The sequence below is a fragment of the Cotesia glomerata genome, linkage group LG3 (genome assembly GCF_020080835.1).
Source record: "Cotesia glomerata isolate CgM1 linkage group LG3, MPM_Cglom_v2.3, whole genome shotgun sequence".
Classification (NCBI taxonomy): domain Eukaryota; kingdom Metazoa; phylum Arthropoda; class Insecta; order Hymenoptera; family Braconidae; genus Cotesia; species Cotesia glomerata.
Genome location: NC_058160.1, coordinates 21515099 through 21533208, shown reverse-complemented (window position 1 = coordinate 21533208; position 18110 = coordinate 21515099).

Below are 18110 nucleotides of genomic sequence, written 5' to 3'. Positions count from 1 at the left end.
CCAAAAAGATCGTCAGCGTGATCTCCAGAAAGATCGTCAGCGTGATCACCAGTGAGACCTCCAGAAAGATCGTCAGCGTGATCTCCAGCGAGATCGTCAGCGTGATCTCCAGCAAAATTACCAGTGAGACCGGGAGCAATTCCTTTACGCGATCTCCAGCAAAATCGCCAGCTTGTCACTGTTCACTTTTATTCATTTCATTAAACATTTTAGTTACAACACGGTGTTTCAAATTCTCTTCTTTATTTATCTGAGCAGCACAGACTTGTATTTGTTTACAAGCACCTTCACATCTGCAAACTAACCTGTTTTTTTTTTGACATATTTTTTATATTTTCATGTTGGATTAGCAATCTAAATTTTATTTTTTATTCAAGCTGCTGTCTTCACTTAATAGCGATAAACAAAAAACAATTTATTTATTACGACCAATCAGAACGCTTGGCTACGCCTATCTTCTGTCTCTCTCTTTTAAAAAAACTAAATTCTCGGCCCTAATAATAATATTAATAAATAAATAATATTGCAGAAGTTGTGTTATTTTTTATAAGACTTATTTTGACATTGATTGGTTAGTTGGTTGAGAGGAATGTATGAAAGTCGATACTTTTGATATATTTGATTTTTTTAAAGTAGTTTTTATTTAAACCCGAAAATAACAAGTCAAAAACTTACAAGAATCAGGCAAAAAAATATAGATTATAGTTTAAATTAATAAGAAAAATAAAAAATTACCAATCATTGGCAGGCTGCACAAAATTTATTAATCAATTACATGTAATTTTAAATTCGATATTTTTTATATGTTAATATCGTTAACTTGCCACAATTATGATTAATCTACCAGTTAAAGTTATTTTATCTATACTAATATTATAAAGAGGAAAGATTTGATTGTTTGTTTGGATTGAATAGGCTCCGAAACTACTGAACCGATTTGAAAAATTCTTTCACTGTTGGAAAGCTACACTATCCCCGGTTGACATAGGCTATATGATATTATAATTAATTTAAAAATTTTTGTTAAATAGCCGTGCGAAGCTGGGGCGGACTGCTAGTTAGATATAAGATAACAATGGTAGAGAAAAAATTTTTCTGGAAAATGCATCTGATAGTTTTGGAAATAAGAAAGAAAGGATGTGGAGGCATTGTATATGATTGTCAGAGTATGTTCTTTATATTCGATAAAAATTTTGAAAGCGAGTGTTGAAATTTAACTAGATTTTATAAATCAGAGAACATTTTATTTTTTGTTAATATAATACTAATGTTGTAATACATATTATGTGGTCTGTTCAAATGCATTACATTCAATTTTTTAGTAACATTACATTTGGAAATTGGAACCGTATGGTCCATTAACTCTGATTGATTCATTCAATTTAATTGAGTATATATTTATACACGTTGTGTGTACTATACGAACCACAGAATGAATGTTTTCGGATTTAATATCACGAGAGTAGATTTCATGTTTTTTTTTGCAAACGTTTTTATGCAAACATGGTAGCTTAGTTATCAATTATTATTGAATTTGTCAGTTCTTCAATTTTTTTATTTCGTTAATACAATATTTTTACTAATATAAATGAATCTCAATGGGGCATAAATTGCTCGATCAATCACTACAAATATGAGTTTGAACTTTTTGAATTGAATAATGTTTCAGAAAAATTTAACTATTTAGGTGTAGGTCTTTGTCTACTTTTAGCCATAAAAAATCGAACAGTTAATTTTGGAATAAAATTTGTTTAACGAACATTGTTTATTAATTTTCTAAAAATGAAAGCAAAATTTTCTATGAAATATCAAAAAATTTATCGTAAAGAAAAATAAATTAAAAGCGAAAAAATTATAGCAAAAAAATTTCTTTCTATATCGGTATTCATTAAATTTCAAAAACTCATACTTGTATAAGAAAATTAAGAAAACGGTTCCCGCTAATTCCATGCCTAAACGCTCAAAATTGCACTTATGACGTTTTTGAGCTCATCGAGCTCAAAAATATAATTATGTGTTATTTTGAGCTCTTCGAGCTCAAAGAGTTAGCTGTTCTATGCTTTTGTCCTGTTCGAGCTCAAATAGTTAGCTGATCTATGCTTTTGAGCTCTTATTCGAGCTCACAAATCTGATAAAAGTTTAATAAAACATTATGCTTTAAATTCTTTAACTGCAATTACTTTTGAATGAATAAACCGATTTTTACGCAGTTGGCAGCATTCGACGCGATTTTTCGATTCTTATGATTTACTTTTAAACACAAATTATTCAGACCAAAAATTTCGGAGTAATTCGAAAAAATCACCTTTTTTCGATTTTTTTCGTCAACGATAACTCACAAACGAATCAACCGATTTTGACCGACTTGGCGGCGATCGACGTAGTTTTTTAATTTTAAGAAGTTAGCTTTTGAAATCGATCGGTAAACCCGTTTAAAAGTTATTCCAAGGAAACCACATTTGTAAAAAATTTTTTTCGTAATTTTTTTGAGATTTCTCAAAATCTACTGGTCGACATTGGCTCAAATTGTATTAAAAATCTAAGGTCAAGCCCGAATGACGCCAATCGCGATCAAATTGGTCAAGCCGTTCTATAGTTATAAGAGGTTTACACACACACACACACACACACACACACACACACACACACACACACACACACACACACACATCTTAAAAATCGCCAGGGAAGCTTCGTAGGACCTTAAAACGTCGAGACCTGATGAAAACTCGATTTGTGAAAAACGGGGCGAAACCAATAACTTCCAGATTTCCGAAAATTTTCAATTTCTTAGCGGGAAGTTAAATGAAATTCCATGAAAATTTTTATAAAGAAAATTTTTCTCACACGAGTACACGGAAAGAACAATAACCTACTGTACATTCTCGTATAGTATACTCCGTGGTATTTGTAGTGAAAAAAAATTTCAGACTATAGTCAATATCCTTCAAAGCATACTAAATTATTTTTGGACTGTACTCAGTGAAGTCTCCGATTTAATCGATTAATTTTTCTGGTTATATCGCGTAAAATTTCACGGGATATAATCTGAAAAATTATTTCGTGTAAATTAAATTATACTCTGTTGAAATTTGGATTATGCCCACGGTGACTCCGCCAATTTTTTTTCTAGGGCCTGCGCGTAAAGTGCTGTTTATAATTTGTGAGTTATAGTCAATCAGCATATTGGACATTAATTAAAATATAATCAGTGAATTATATGAGTGTGTGAGTATTTATATATTTTGATATGTAAAAATATTTTTTTCTTAGCCTAACATTTTTAAGTTCGAAGAGTCTAAGAAAAGAAAAAAAAAATTTTTAACCCCAAATTATCGGAAAAATTGTGCTTTAGTGCTCCTTAAATGTTTTTGATGTATGTAATAATTATTCAAAACAATATTTGACTAACCTAATATTTAAAATACATAATAGATATGATAATGCTAGGTGCGCAGGCGCTAGAAAAAAAATTGGCGGAGTCACCGTGGGCATAATCCAAATTTCAACAGAGTACTAGAATTTAAATTTGCGCGCGCAAGCGCGCGCTTGACTATAGACTTTGCATATATTTTCATGCTTATGATATATTCGACCAATCACATTACGAATAGTTTGATACCACATGCATTCTATCTCTATTTTATTATGGGATAATTTAATTTACACGAAATAATTTTTCAGATTATATCCCGTGAAGTTTTACGCGATATAACCAGAAAAATTAATCGATTAAATCGGAGACTTCACTAAGTACAGTCCAAAAATAATTTAGTATACTTTGGAGGATATTGACTATAGTCTGAAATTTTTTTTCACTACAAATACCACGGAGTATACTATACGAGGATGTACAGTGGGTTATTGTTCTTTCCGTGTAACTCGTTGTTCGAATTTGTGCTTGAGAACAAATTCACATAAATCACATTTTAATTCGCTAAAATGCAGGTATTTTAGTATAATTGAATTTTTATAAAACAGCGAAAAAAAAAAATGAATATTCACAATATTTTATGAAAATTTCCCATTATTTGCTAGCAATAAAAAAATTAATATCTCTATAATCTCATTTAAAATTACAATTTAATATTTTATACATTTATTTATCTATAATTATCTGAAGAATAACAATTTCAATATTCGTGTTAAAATATATTATGCAGAGTTATGAAAATAATTTACATTGCTATTATTTATAATTGAGTGGAATGAACGTGAATTATCGATTAACATATCTACAATACTAAAGTAAAAAATTGCGTGATCATCGATGCGTGAATCATGATGTAGATATGCGAACAAATAGACGCAATGGAGCGCAAATTTAATAATAATAACTATAATAAATAAATAATAACAACAATAATAATATTAAAGTATTCTTTCAGAAAGTTCATCGATCGTATATTATACCGAATGCTTTTTTGTTAAATTAATGATTTACTTATAACCGCGGCATCAATTATCGTTTACATATTGCTTTCGCACTTTCGACTCAGCAATTAACTTACATGCAAATGTGCTTATATATTAATTTCCATCGTGATGATTGATGATAATTAATTAAATTTCAATAATTTCATAAACTTCGTTTAAAATTAAAAATATTTTTAATGAATGGCCTTGACAATTAAGGTTATTAATAAATTTAAAGAGAGACTTTATCATTATCATTTCATTACATAAATAAAAGAAATATGATAATATATAAGGTAGTTATTTATTTATATAACTTGTAGTTCAATATCTCTATTAATACACCGTAAAAAAGTTTGTGAAAAGGTAAAGTGAAATTACAATATTACTTATACATATATGTGTTACTTTAAAATTGGCTCAAGTTCCATAACAGTAACTTTCTCACTATAACAGAGATAGAGTATTGAATTCTTTGCCGGAAGTATAAGTGGGAGCAATTGAGGGCGGGTTACTTACGCAAGTTACCGGAAATGTGGATATATTTAGTACTCTTCCTTTTATTCAATCTTTATCAAAAGACAAATTATACTTTTGGTATTACGGATACTTTGTACGCAAGTACTCAATTATCAAACAACTTTAGTCGACGATAATTTATTTTTATAGACTTATTTAGTGAAGATGATACAATTATATTATCGATTGTAGTCATTGTAAGATACTTAAGGATTTACCTCAGACAATATAAGTATCAGAGTGTATTTGAACGGGTTTTTATGATAAATGTTCTGGAATCTCGTGAAAAAATTTCTGGTATGAACAGATATAATAATAATAGAATATTTTTAGTAGATTTTATAGAAATCTAACTATTGCAATGGTCCTCATGACGCAACTTTTGAAAAATTTTGCTATATTCCGACTTAACTCGACGAGCTGAGTCAGAAAATACATATAGTTCAAAAGTATATATGTACGTATGTATATATATATATATATATATATATATATATATATATATATATATATATATATATATATATATATATATATACGCCGTCGGCGAGCGAAGCTCGATCATAATTATGTCGATTAATTTTGTTCGAAAAGATCATACTATGTAGTACCGTTTATGTACGCTAATTTTATCACCAACTTCAGATTATATACAATAAAAAATGAAACTCACTACCGTTGCTAAGATACATATTTATTCATAGAGTTCAGCGTCCCGATTGTTTAAAGAGATTACGGGTGGGTTTATTATCACAAATCAATTTCTTAAATTGATATTATCAAAGGGTTGGGGAGTGATCTTTTCGAACAAAATTAATCGACATAATTATGATCGAGCGAGCTCGCCTTCGGCGAGCTCGCTCGATCATGTAATTATATCTCATATTTTGTTCGAAAAGATCATACTATGTAGGATGTTTAGAGTGTACTAAACAATTACTGAAACAAAAAATTCATTATAAAAATAAAGAACAAAATATTTTTATTTGTTAAAAATACAACACTTTTTAAGCGGACAATGTTTTACATTATTCAAATAATTTTAAACTTAAGATAAAACTGCTTTCGCAAAAACATCATTATTCTTAATAATAGGTCTATTATAGAAAGTATTAAAAACATTAGATTTCTTAGACCAACCAGCTAGATTTTTAATGACATCCACATCTACACCTTTAGCCTTCGCTGAAGATGTAGACGCATGTCTAAGGCTATGTGGTGTAAATTTAGGACTAATTCCACATTCAACTAAAAATACTCTAATCCACCGACTAATAGTATCCTTAGAAGCAACTTTGTGAGGTCTTTTAACAGTAATAAAAAGAGAATCGGTAGTTAACAACGCTTCTGTAACTTTAATATATTCTTCCAACACCGAAACAACACATAATTTATGATTTTCATTAAATTTATTTAAAATTAATAGGGGTTGAGATGCTCCAGGTCTAGATGTTTTGATTGGATCCGAAATCTCTATTTCAAAACCATTATCTGTTCTTTTAATATTAGTTTTTTTAATTAAACTCAGGGTTTGCTTTCTTTGAGCAGTAATTAAAGATAAAATCATAACTAACTGAGTACTTAATTGATCCAAATTCAAACTACTCAAGGGATACATTCCCTCTAATTTATTTAAGACTGAATCTAAACTATAAATACGGTCATATTTAGGCTTGGAAGGTCTTAACTTATAAATCCCTTTTAATAACTGGCAAATCATCGGACTTTTGCCGATATATTCCCCACATAAAAAGGACAAAGCCGATCGACAAGTATTTAATGAGCTATACGAGGCACCCTGCTCAAATTTTACTCCTAACCATTCCATAACCCATTGTTCATTCGGTGTAAAAACATCATAATTATTTTTATAACAAAATTCTGTCCACTCTAAAATAGGCTTCTCATATTGCTTTTGAGTAGACAGAGTAATTGAGCTCATTAACAAATCAATAACATCTTTTTTTATGTCACGCTTTTCAAATGCTTGCCTGATAATCGCCCTGCCATTAAGGTCAGCTTCTAGGCTAGTGGATGCTGTAGCTTCCTACAGGGATCAAGTAATAAATTATCAGATGGTTTGAAAATAATTGGGGGTTGTATCAATAAAGACAACCAAAGAGGGTACCAAGGTTGAGTAAACCATTCTGGTACCACTACAATACCGCAAGCTTGGTCTACTTGAATTTTTCTAAGAGTCTTTAAAATCAAAGAAAAAGGTGGGAACGCATAAAAATAAAAAATGTCTCATTTAACAGTAAAAGCATCTATACAAAAAGCCTCTGGGTCTCTATGCCAGGAACAATAATAACTACATTTATTTGCGGCAATTTGCTACAATTTATTTGCGGCAATTTGCTACAATTTTTTTGCGGGCAATTTTTTTGCGGCAATTTGCTACAATTTATTTACGGCTGACCAAATAGATTAGAAATTTTTCTAAAAGCCCAAGGAGCCAATTCCCACTCAGTATCAATATTATTAATTCTAGAAGCTGAATCAGCTATTACATTTTCTTTTGATGGAATATATGTTGCAAATAACCAAAGGTATCTCTGCTCACACCAGGACCATAGATCGCAAGTGACATTGTTTAAATTTTGATATTTAATTCCGCCCATTCTATTCATGTACGAGATAGCTGTTGAGTTGTCTATTTTCAATAAAATCTCACATTCTGATAATCGAGAAGCGAAATCTTTTAAACCATTAAATGCTGCAATTAATTCCAAACAAATAATATGAAAGGAACTTTCCCGCAAACTCCATTGACCAAAAACAACTTTATCATTGCACGAAGCTCCCCAGCCCGTTAATGAAGCATCAGAAAAAATCGTAATTTTATATTCATGTTGTCGAATTGGGTTTTTAGCAGTTAAAATATTCTCTTCCCACCATTCAAAATCTTTTTTTAAAGATTGATCTAATCGCATATTTGCGTCATAATTATCGTGAGAATGAAGTAAAGATAAGTACCTCTGACGTTCAAATAATTTAGAGTGGAACCAGCCATAATTAACAGCTGGGCAAGCTGCAATAATATTACCTACGAAACAGGCAAAATCTCTAATTAAACAGGTATTAATTGTTTTAAATTTTTTAACCAATTTTAAAATGTGTTCCCTCTTTTTTCGAGTTAATTCTAAAGTCATTGCACTAGAATCTAAAATAAATCCTAAAAATTGACAAGTAGTTGTTGGAAGTAAATCGCTCTTGTCAACATTTATAACAAATCCTAAAGATTCCAAGATTTTTCTAGTGACAGCAACATTTTCATCGCATCTTTCCTTTGTCTCAGCAGTCAACCACCAATCGTCTAAATATACAACTGAAACCCATCCCAAACTTCTCAAATAGTTGATAATAGGTTTTTTAATCTTAGTAAATAACCAAGGACCTGTACACAAACCGAAAGGTACACACACATACTCATACAATTGTCCTTTTCACCGCAATCTTAAATATTTATAATAATCTTTATAAATTGGGATAATTAAATAAGCGTCCTGCTGATCAATACTGGCCATGTAGTTTCCTTTCACCATGAGCTTCAAGACTGTCCGAATATCTTCCAACTTAAAATGTAATGGATCAATAAAAGTATTTAGCTTTTTAAGATTTAATATCAAACGCATTTTCCCATTACTCTTAGGAACCAGGAAAATACTTGAAACAAACTGTCCTCTACTATATTTACATTTTCGAACCGCTCATATATTTAACAAATGACAAATTACTTCAGACATTGCTCCATCTTCAGCAACAGAAACTGAAAATTCCGGAGGTTCGAAGGATTGAACCGGAGTAGATACGAAAGGAATTTTATAACCAGAAATAGTCGATAAAATGAAATTATCCGAAGTAATTGAAGACCAAGCTTGGGCAAAAAATCTTAATCGACCAGCAATTCTCACCTCTACTTCGTTGATGGATTGTTGAATTGATTCAGACGGCTCTGAGATCTCGTCGAAGAACGAGTTGGATTCTGTTGAACTGGAGCACGGTGGGAGCGAGGAAATTTGTTCGAAGTTTTTTGATTGAAGCTCGACTGTTGGCGTCCGCTCTGAGTCACAGTCGAGCTCTTCCAGTTTAAAAAATTACGAGATTTCGACGAATCAGCCTTGTCAGGGGTTGTTTTCAAAGACAATCCTACTTTCTCCACCATTGTAGCTGATTTGATCCTCTTTCCAAGATCCTCACCAAAGAGAAACTTGTCAGTCTTCGAGTCCACAAGTACAGTCTTCCTCTTATTATCTACATAGGAATAGACTTGATGTTTACGAGTCTTAGAAAGCTGGTGCATCAGCTCACAAAACATCTGACTGGAGTCACACAACCACTCCAATAAAACGTATTTTTCGATAGGTTCCTTCTCATCATCGAAAATTGCACAAATAGATTTTCCGAGTGCGACTAAACCGCGGCCACAAAGATCCTGACTTGAAACCAGATATTTATCCCGACTCTTAGCAGTCTTGTGAAGAAGATGAAGTAACTCTGGATTTAATTCCGGGGCAATCAAAGAACAATTACCTTTATTCGGGTAAGTTTCCTCAAAAGATTTTTTGATCTTCGCATCCAAACCAGAGTCCAGAATTTCATTCCAGCAGGTTGATAATTCTGGATTAAAATTAAAGGTCTGATCCTTTAGTTGACGCTTGGCAACACCAAGCAACAACGAAGCCTTCTCACTGAGTTGTGTAGGCGGCTGCTCTACGTCAACCTTCGTCTCTTGTAGCTCGCGAGATGTCGTTTATGAATTTACTTACCCATCGGAGCTCAAAGTCTCCAGATCATCATTTTTTGAGCCTACAGAGCAAAAGATCTAGGTTATAAACAACTATATAACCCAGTCATTAGGTACAATAATGATAAAAATCACATTGCCCATGAAAAATAAATTTAAATGACTCTAGTCAAACGACTGAGTCAGATGGCGCAATTTAAATAAATTGCCCGATACTTATTTATTTGAAAACTTATTTATTTATTATTCTTTATATTAAATACCTTTGCCAATGTGAGATTCAACATCAGAATCCTTTTCATCTGAAAGATTTTTAACTTCATCCATTAATTTCTGATATTTCTTCAACTTCTCAGCATAAAACTGCATTTTCTCAGCAGATTCATCATTACGACGTTTACTCATATTTATTAAATTATTATAGTTAATCGACAGGAATAAAATAAAATAAAATATTTATGTGATACGTGTAGTCTCTAGGCGCACCAAAAACGTAATGAATAAATATGTATCGTAGTAACGGTGGTGAGTTTCATTTTTTATTGTATATAATCTGAAGTTGGTGATAAAATTAGCGTACATAAACGGTACTACATAATATGATCTTTTCGAACAAAATATGAGATATAATTGCACTCATGACGTTTTTGAGCTCTATGAGCTCAAAACTATAATTTATGTGTTCTTTGGAGCTCTCCGAGCTCAAAGAGTAAATTATTCTATGCTTTTGAGCTCTTCGAGCTCAAAAGTTTGATAGAAGTTTAATAAAACACTATTTTTTGAATTTTAAAACCGCAATAACTTCTGAATGAATAAACGGATTTTCACGCTATTGGCAGCATTCGACACAGTTTCTCAGATTCTATCGATACTATTGAACACAAATTGATTAAACCGAAAATTTCGATGTAGGGGAGAAGGGGGTCAATTGAACCAAAAAAAGTTTAGTAATTTTTTACTATTCGAATTAAAACTAACAAATAATTTTTTTTTTCTTGGAATGGTAGTTTATTAAGTCTACTATCATTATCAACACATAAATTAGCCAATAAACAACGTGAATTTTTAAAAATTATTAATTTATCCAAACGCGTCGATTGGTTCAATTGACCCCCCGCTTGGGGTCAATTGAACCAATAATATTTAAAACTCAAACCCGAACTTTTAATAAATAATATATTACTTGTTACTTGCTAATATTACTGTTGCACATTTTTGATGCACAGATATTATATTAAATAAATTAAAAATCAATTTAAAAATAATTTTCATTATAAATTTAGTTCATCAAATTGTTAGGTTATTTCCCTAAGTATTTTTCACGTACAGTCAAGGTGCGCGCGCATGTCCCATGCTTCACCGTATGGTTCAATCGTCCCCGGGACTGCTGGTTCAATTGACCCCATATAATTTTATAACAATTAATAGTAAATAAAAATTAGGAAAACGGTTGACCCTGAAGGCCATCCTTGCAACTTCCCGCTAATTCCATACTTAGGCGTTTAAAATTGCACCAATGACGTTTTTGAGCTCTTCGAGCTCAAAAATACAATTTATGGGTTATTTTGAGCTCTCCGAGCTCAAAGAGATTGCTTTCCTATCCTTTAAAGCTCTTCGAGCTCAAAAGTCTGATAGAGATTTGATAAGACACTATTTTTTGAATTTTTAAACCACAATAACTTTTGAATGAATAAACCGATTTTTACGCGGTTAGAAGCATTCGACGCAGTTTTTTAAGCCTCACAAAGAATCTCAAATTTTGAATTGATCGCGCTAGGAATTTTGGAGTTATTCCGAAAAAACACTTTTTTTGGTTTTCTTTCGTTCACGATATCTCTCGAATGAATCAACCGATTTTGACCAGACTGGTGGCGATCGACGTGGTTTTTTGAGGTTAAGAGCTGATTAGTTTTTGGAATTGAACCTTTAAGCCGTTTAAAAGTTATTCCAAAAAAACCACATTTGAAAAAAAAATTTTTTTCAGTTTTTTTAAGATTTCTCAAAATCTATTGATCTGAATCGGTCCAAATAGTTTTCAAAATCTAAGTTTGGTCAAGCTCTTTCGAATGAGCGGTTCACATACTTTCACACACACACACACACACACACACACACACACACACACACACACACACACACACACACACACACACACACACACACACACACACACACACACACACACACATACAGACACCGTGACAACCTCGCGGGGATAGTCAGGGAAGCTTCCTATGATCTTCAAACGTCGAGATCTGATAAAAACTCGATTTTTGCAAAACGGGGTGAAAACAATAACTTCCCGATTTTTGAAAATCTTCGATTTTCTTAGCGGGAAGTTAATAAATGAATAAACTATTATATCACTATGAACAAGTTTGAGGATTATAAAGTATAACTATATACAACTACTACAATTCAAATTTTATCAATTAGTTCAAAAATTGAAATATTATTAAACAATTTGTCACCAGCCGAAAAAACAGTTTACATGCCTAAAAATAAGAAAATCTCAATTTTTCAAAATTTATTAATTGCAATGATTTCAAATTTTGATCATATCCGAATTTAACATATCAAAATCTAATTCTAAGAGCATGAAGCGTTTTTTCAATTTTTTCAATTTTTTAAGTCGAATAGTTCAATTACCCCGTGGTTCAATTGACCCCCTTCTCCCCTAGTTAGAAAAAATCGCTTTTTTCGAATTTTCTTAGCGGGAAGTTAAAAATTAACTTGAATCAAAAAAATCTTAAAAGCGGTTGACCCTGCAGGCCATCTTTCCATAGCAGAACTTCCCGCTATGGTTTCTCTTTAAACCCTCAACCGATTTTGATGCAGTTCGCAGCGATCAACGTCGTTTTATGAGTTCAAAAAATGGTTAGATTTTGGAATTGATCGTTACATCTGTTTAAAAGTTATTCCAAAAAAACATTTTTTTGGAAATCTTTGTTTTTTTAATTTCTCAAATTTTACTCGCCTGAATCGGTGCAAATGATATAGAAAATCTAAGTTTGGCAAAGCTCTTTCGAACGACATCAAGTTCATTTAAATTGGTCAAGCCATTCAAAAGTTCTGAGGATTACATACATTACTTATGGGGTATCGTAAGTAAAAGATCGAAAGAATAAAAATTTTCGCAGATAATTTATTATATACTATCTATACCCGGGTCAAAAAATTATACATAATTGTATATAATTATATATGATTCATATATAATTTGACATAATCATATACAATGTTTTTTTTATATGTTCAATTATATATAATCATATACAATTATTCATCATTTTATGAAATCAATCATATGTCATTTTATATAATTGTGTGTAATAATGTTTGTAGTTTTTGTATAATGATATAGAATAATTACACATAATTATATAAAATTATGTATAATCAATAATAATGATATGTAAGTATATACAATTATATATAAATTTTTATACCCGGGTAACTGCTCTGAAAATTATGTTAAGCTCTTATTATTTGTGGTCTAGATTTATTGGTTCATTAATTTTAGAGAGGTAATATAACCGAGAATTTCGAAAAGTGATCGTTTTTTACCTTTTTATCGCGCATTTCATGGTATCATCATCGATTAATAATCAATTTCTATTATGAAGATTTTCAAACAATCCTATAAAAAGTTTACCAGCGAAAAAAGCTTATAGCAAAAGATTTTACAGATTTATTTAGTTGTTATTTTCCGAACGTAGCACGTAAATGGATTAATTAACTATAGGGTATTAATAAGCAAACATATTCGATTGCTTTGAAATTTCTTGTTTGACTAATACACAATGTTTGTAATTGATAATTAGCAGTACATGTTCCTGTTTGGAATAATTTAAATCCGTAAACAGTAATAATCCACAGTCAAGTTAAGTCAACACAATTGTGTTACAGTCAATTTTTCGGTTATTAATTCTTTCTCATAACGTAAAATGTTCTAATATGCAGAATTTTTGAGTAGGGTCAACAATAGAGTAAATCAATTTCGTGAAGCCAATTATGAACACTTCAGTAATGAAAATTATTAATAAAGTAAATAGAAGATTAATTACAATGAAAATCATCAATTTCAATTTTAAGTTTTTTTTTTTTAGTTTATAAATAGTTTGTTCATAATTATAAGAGAATTAGAACATTAAATATAGTGTATTTTTTTATATTTTTAAATATTCTTCCGTGTAAAATCTATCTTTTTGACTCAAGAAACGCCGTTTTCAGTTATAGTTTTAATGTTGTAAGCTACTGCCATCTTTCAGAATTCTTAGAAAATAAAATAAATATTGGTAAAAAATTCTTAATATAAACTACTAGACTACTTTTACTTGTAATACGAATGTGTATTTATAAAAAATGAATACTTGGGTGCTTGTGAGGTGAAAAATTGTGATTATAATATTGATCAGAATACATTATTTACAATTAAACTAAAGTGTTGCGATGTTTACATCTATTTCGTGTATTAATAATGCACTGAATAAAAAAATTATTAGATAAATTAGTTTTTTGAATGATATTTTGGTGACAACACCGTCGTTTTTTCAACAAATTAAGGTAATAGTAATCCGAACAAAAACAGTTTCACTGTAAAAAACCGCGCCAAGTCCACGTTCATAAGTACTGTTTATAACTTTGTAAAATCATGAAAAAAAGTTAGTAGCAAGTTTAAAACTTAATGAAAATCTTTTTTAACGTACTTGGCATACGTCATTGAATAGCCCAAATTTTTAGAACTTAAGACATTAACGTTTTCTATATGTTTGTGTATATGAAATTAAATATCGCTTACGAAAAAATTTGGGGTACTCAATGACGTATGCCAAGTACGTTAAAAAAGATTTTCATTAAGTTTTAAACTTGCTACTAACTTTTTTTCATGTTTTTACAAAGTTATAAACAGTATTTGGAGTTTTTTGATTTCATTTTTTTTGTAAAAAACGATTATTTTTTTCGAAGTCTTATGAACGTGGACTTGGCGCGTTTTTTTTTTACAGTGAAACTGTTTTTGTTCGGATTTCACATCTTTTTGTAAAGTGCCAATGTTATTCAAATGAGTCTTATGAACGGGCACACATCCTTAAATTATTATTATAAATATATTTTTTATGAAATATAATAATTTTAATCCTGCATAGAAAAAACTGACCCTTAATGACCGAAACAGATAATCCCATAGTTACGTCTGGCATTTAAAAACTTGGCGCCTAAAGTTTACTTATCCAGTTACTACAGTGTATGTAAAATTTCTCGCGTCGCACTCTAGTGTGTAGAAATAGAAACTGTTAAAACTCAATTTTAGACTGGAGTTCCGGTCTACCTATGAAATTACTGCACATAAGCATTTTTTATAGTCTATGAATGTCAGATTTTGCACCAAAAAAAGTTCTAAAACTAAAAATTTACGTTGCTATAGTTTGTGCTGCTTAAATTTATTAATTAAAAATAGAATTCATTAAAAAGTATGTAAAAAGTAAATGATTAACAGTTTATTAAGATGTAGTCTATTATTAAAAAATATAACTTTTAATATAATTATTATAATAAATATATAAAATTTTCTAACCCTAAAATCAGGCTCTGCTTACGGTATAGTACTCGGTCGGCTGGCGTTTGAACGGTACTTGGCGCCAGACTTCTACAGAGTCTGTAGATTTTGTTATGAATTTTTTGATCATTTAACTTAACATTGAGTCAAATTTGTTTATTAATCAATTTTTATCTTCATTATAGTTCATCATAATATTTCAGCGTGATTTTTTAAATGCTATTTTCTCATTAAAAAGAAAAAAAAACATGTAATTTTCCGCAATGCTCATAATACGTAAACATTCAAAAAATACGAAAACGCTAGTAAAAAAAAATAAAAATTTTTTTTTTCAGGTTTGAAAAAAAAAGTTAACTCTAAAATGCATTTAAAGAAAACGAAAATTATAAAATAAAATTTATTGAAATTGCGATTCCGAAGGAGGAGTATTTATACAGAGAATAAATTAAACGTTGATTTTGCCCATAAAATAGTTAGTAAGTCAGTGATTAATCTGGCAGCGCTGGGGATGTAGTAGTAAGCCAGAGTAAACTCAGTAATTTGTATTTAAGATTGCTTGGGTAAGTTGACTCTTCTTAACTGAGAAACGTTTGAATTTAAAAGTCATAGCAGAGCCGAGCCGAGGGTGCCGTGTACCAGACGAGAGTTTAGAGCCAAAAGCAAGACAAGAACAGTTTTCCAGTCCTGGGGAGCAACCAGTGGTTGCCTGAGGTCACAGTCAGTAGTTTATGCAGCTCAACGTTTAGCTGTCGTGACACAAATGCGCTTGCGATGAGCTACTCGTGTGTACCGAGCTTCCAGCTTCAAGCTTCTAGGTTCTAGCTTCTAGTGCTATGTGCCAGTTTACCATCTACCATCTACCATCATACTCATAGTAATAGCAATAGCAAAAAGATAAAACAAAATAAGCTGTCTCAGACTTAGACTGAGCATACTATGCAGAAATAGGAGGAGAAGAGATGAAAAAGGTTACTACTAGACAGCAGATACTAGATACCAGATACCAGCTAGTAAAGCTTCCTGATCAATGGGATTGGGATAAAATTTTACCAAGAGTTTTATCGACTACTTCTCAAAGAGCTCCAGGTACTTGATATTGTAGATGACGACCCGGGCTCATGCTCAAACACATATATGTACATCCATACCCTTCCTCATATTCACTGAATGCATAGTCACGAATCCATGTATTTTATAGCTCGGTATATATGTATTTCACGGTACCCGGTTTCTGGCAAGTCGATATGCTACTGGGTTAAATATAAGTTGGCATATCCACCAGAGTACCCGTGCCGGAGAAATATCTGTTTCGGCGATAGGGCAAATGGGTTATAGAAAAGTAACTTGTCTTTTTTACTATTATCTATTCAAAAAAAAAAAATTATTTTCTTTCTTGTTATAACACAAAAAAAAAGATACAGGATTTTTTTCTATCATCGAATCGTTTGATCGATCATTTTTTTATCGGAATAACCTGTGAAAAACTTTCTGTCACAAACGAGGGGTTGTAATGTTAATTATATTTACTTAAATCAATAAATTTAATTATATTATCACACGAGGTTATTATGATCAAATGTGAAGATCTCAAATTCCTACACTGATAAAAAAATTAACTTGACTCAAGAGCTAAAATCTTGAACCAAGAATACCATTTTGAAAAAAATGATTTTCTTGAGTCAAGAGAATAAATTCTTGAGTCAAGAAATTATACTTAAGTAAATTTTTCTTGTCTCAAGAATTTATTCTCCTGACTCAAGAAAATTATTTTCTTCAAAATGGTATTCTTGGTTCAAGATTTTGGCTCTTGAGTCAAGTTAATTTTTTTATTAGTGTAAGCTATGAGATTCCAATCTATTGATGGTGCACTATTACTATGATTTGAATTTATTTAATTGACTTACCTTGCCCAATACCGAGCAGCTTGTACCGACAGGGAATCCGAAAAATGACCCGCGTGGCAATAGGGGGTCTCGTATAAGTATGATAGAAGGATGGGTGGGTTTAGTGAATTATAGGCGCTCGTGAACACCTTATTTCCCCTTTATCGTAGAGTTACTTTGAAGGTTAGAAAGATTTAAATAAAATTCGTTGCAATAAACAAGTATATTGAATTTTACTTACAGATAATTGAAGTGATAGCTTCAATGCACAAATATAATGTGAGATTAAAATAAGAGTTATCAATTAAAAAAGATTGCAATGCTTACTGATAACTAGGATAACTACACGGAGAAAAAAAAACAACACTGATTACTATTTTGTACAGTACTCAGTACTGTTTTGGAAGAAAATGAGGTTATAATGTTTGGGACAGTAGAGAGCGCTACATAAAAACTACTGACTATTGTCTGCACACTACTGAGTTGTTTTCTGGCACTAACCAGTCGTGTTTCGTACAGCACACTACTGACTATGAACATTTTTCTAATATTTGTACGAAACAGTAATCATTACTGTCTTATTTTCTCCGTGTAGCCCAATTTGGGTGAACGGGTTACCGTACTATTAGTAAAGTTAATTTTTTAATGAAGCTAATAGTAGGGTGGTCAGAAAATAGTAATGATACTATCTGCCTCTAAAAATTTCCGAATTATCGGAACTGAGACCTGCAGAGTTACGTGCTCGGTGCAGACTGACCACCGTTTTTTATTTTTTTGGAATTTATATATTTCTAGGGGTCGATTATCCATACTCAATAAGCATTGACGTATTGTTACATCTAGATGTATTGTTGAATCTGGACATATTATGGCATATAAAATAATTTCTTCAGGAAAAAAAGTCGTCAACTGTCAAGTGATATTCATACTTGTGAATTCGTACAAATCCAAGTTAAAATTAATATTAAGTGTTTTAGTTTGAGTTATA